Source organism: Olea europaea, unplaced genomic scaffold (genome assembly GCF_002742605.1).
Source record: "Olea europaea var. sylvestris unplaced genomic scaffold, O_europaea_v1 scaffold1971, whole genome shotgun sequence".
Taxonomy (NCBI): domain Eukaryota; kingdom Viridiplantae; phylum Streptophyta; class Magnoliopsida; order Lamiales; family Oleaceae; genus Olea; species Olea europaea.
In genome coordinates, this window is record NW_019237564.1 from 132,192 (window position 1) to 135,528 (window position 3,337).

Below are 3,337 nucleotides of genomic sequence, written 5' to 3' on the forward strand. Positions count from 1 at the left end.
CCAATAGGAAATAGGTAAGTTAGTCTGCGCCATCATGGACCTCACCATTTCTAGCAGCGTTCTATTCCTCCTTTCAGCAACACTATTTTGTTGAGGTGTATTGAAAATAATTAACTGCCTAATAATTCCCTTATCATCAAATGTTTCTTTGAACTCTTCTGATAGATATTCACGCCCTCGATCAGTTCTTAAGGCTTTCACCTTTCAATCTATTTGATTTTCTACTAATTTAAATATTGTCTAAAGCATTCTAATACCTCCGACTTATGAGAAATCAAATAGACATAACTATACCGCCTAAAATCGTCTATAAAAATAATGAAATAAGAGGCTGCATTTTTTTGCCCTCACATTCATTGGGCCACATATATCTTAATGGACTAATTGTAATGGAACTTTGGCTCTTAAGGCTTTACCGAATGGCGTTCATGTTATTTTTTCGATTGGGCAATGTTCACAAGTATGTAACGAAATCTTAGAGATTGAACCTAGCAAGCCTTCTTTAGCCAATCTATTTATTATCTCTTGTCCAATATGTTATAATCTAGCATGTCATATAGATGTATCAACATTCAAATCTTTATAAGAAGAAGATACATTCATAGAAAAACAACGATCAACATAATAATTATAAGTGTTAGGATCACAATCCAACACTACAAAGTCACCTTCTACATGTCCAGATGCATAAAATACATTACCATTGTTTATACGAACAGAATTACCACAAAAGTTCAAATTGAAACGTAATCTTAAAATAATAACATCGTAAATTAAGTTCCTTCGTATCCCCGGTGCAAACAAGACATCATGAGGAGAATAGTACGGTCACCACGCAAATGTAACTTGCATGTACCAACCACCTCTACTCTATCGTCGTTGCGACATATATCCACTTTGTACCAGTAGAAAATCTATGAAACTCCACAAACGCTTCTCAATCCCTGGTTACATTTTCTGTAGCTCCCGAGTCTACAATCCATATAAGATAAGATTCAGTTAGAATAACAGTGCTTGAAACATAAACAATACTAAAAGAAGTATTTATAAGAGCTACCTTTTTTGGCTCAAGGCATTCCCAAGCAAGGTAATCCAGCACCTAACAGTTGAAGCATTTCAGCTTGTTCTTATCTTTTTTCTTTCCAAACCATTTACCCTTCTTATTACGTTTATGTTTTTCTTTTTAGATCCCTGTCCAGTTTCTTTTCAGATCCTTGTCCACTTTCTTTTCCCTTTTTTTCCTCGCTTTGAACCAGTTCTTCTTACCCTTAAAGCCTGAAACTTTTCTAAAACTAGATTTAACCACAAAATCTTGTCCTAGAGATTTAGTCGTACCAAGGCGGTCATCCTCTAGTTCCACATGATGAGCAGCAATTAGCAAATGTTTTGATACTATAATTGTGAGTTAGAATGACTTTCAGATGTCCCCAATTATCATAAAGGGAATGGATCAAAGCTTGAACTTGTTGCTCATTAGAAAGTATGTTACTAGTTGACTTCAGTTGCCTAATCATAGTAGACATGATCCTCATATACTGTGTGATGATATGATTAGGAAGTTTCTTGTAAGTATCAAATTTAATAGTCAGCTATCTCAATCTAGTCACACTAGTACCATTATATTTCTCTCTCAAATATGTCTAGATGTCATAAGCAATCCAAAACTGCTCATACTTATATATGAGACCGTCCACCACAGAACTTACCCAAATTGCATGAGCAATAGAATATTTCTTTTTCCATGTATGGTAAGTTTCCTAATCCCTTCTCTATTGAGCAGTTTGACCTACCTCTGGGTCTTCCATGACGTGGTTAATGCCCTCAATGCAATCATGTTCTTCCAGCACATATCAAATTTTATGGCGCCAAGTATTATAGTTATCGCCATTCAATTTGTCACCCTTATTTAGGTCAGTTATGATAGTCTTAGATACCATAGTCTATCAAAATATTAGAGACAATCATATCAATGTCCATTTATGCACACATCATTTTGCGCTCATGCAAATTAAGTTTTATGATAATTTCACACTAGACACGGAGTCGAAAGTTCACTAAGTTCCCAATCATCGTCCATTTTCCTAATGTTACATTATTACAAAATTAATTTCATAGTGCAAAATCATAGGCTTTAAGTCAGAATAACTTAAACTCTTTCCCACTAAATTAAAAGATTAAACATGTACAAAATAAGCAAGACATTTTGAATAAATTTGACAAATATGAAACATATACATTAATATCAAAATGTCAAATATGTACCTGCGATCATATTAAACATCTTTAAACAACTACCAAACATGAGAAATAAAATTTCACATTGTTCAATAATTTTGACCTAACCATACATATCTAAATCAACAATAAAATTCTCATTTTTTGAATTTTATTTTCTCTTCAAGATCCTGACCAAATAACTATAGTATAAAGGTGGTGAATTAGCTAAAACTTCCATAGCAACATCATACCAATATTTAGGAAGTGTCCTCATTAGATGATACATACTTCCCACCTCACATATATGCTGTCCCAAATGTATCGCTCCAAGTTATTTTATGTGTTGTACTAGGTTATGTCGCAAATCCATTTCATAGTTTCTATAAGCATGTAATTTTTCAACACGTTCAACAGCCCGTGCTCTACTAGCTTCCCCTCCAAGGATGCTAAAAATGTGCGTTGATCCAGTCATATCTGATGTAGTACAATAATTGAAAAAATTAGTCACAATGGATCGCATAACCTAATCAAGATCCACCACTCATGAACGTATAGAAAATATGGTATACCAAATACTTTCGGAGTATTTTTCATTTAAAAAAAATTAGGGCACAAAAAAAATTCCCACTAGGCAAATACCACTTAACAAAAATGTTCTTGATTTAAAAAAAAAAATCATAATTTAATCAAGTTCAAAATTTATATATATTTGATCATTTGAAAAATAGTTTAATTGCATAAAAAAAATTGAAGAATATTTGAGGAACCAATTTGTAAATTTGTAAATTGAATTTTGGAATAATCAATTTCCAAAAAAAATCAATTTGGGACCAACATATAACTTTTCAAATTGGTATTGGAATAAACAACATTCAAAAAGTGTTGGGACTAACATGAAATTTTTCAAATTGCATTTGGAATATTTAACATTCAAAAATGTGGGAACCAACATGCAACTTTCCAAATTGCATTTGGAATATTCAACATTCAAAAGTGTGGGGAAGAACGTGTAATTTTTTCAAATTGCACTTGCAATATTTGAGGAACCAATCACGCAATCTTTTAATGCCAATGCAGCAATAGTTTCTATGTCAGTTTTTTTTTTTTTTTTTTTTGGGTA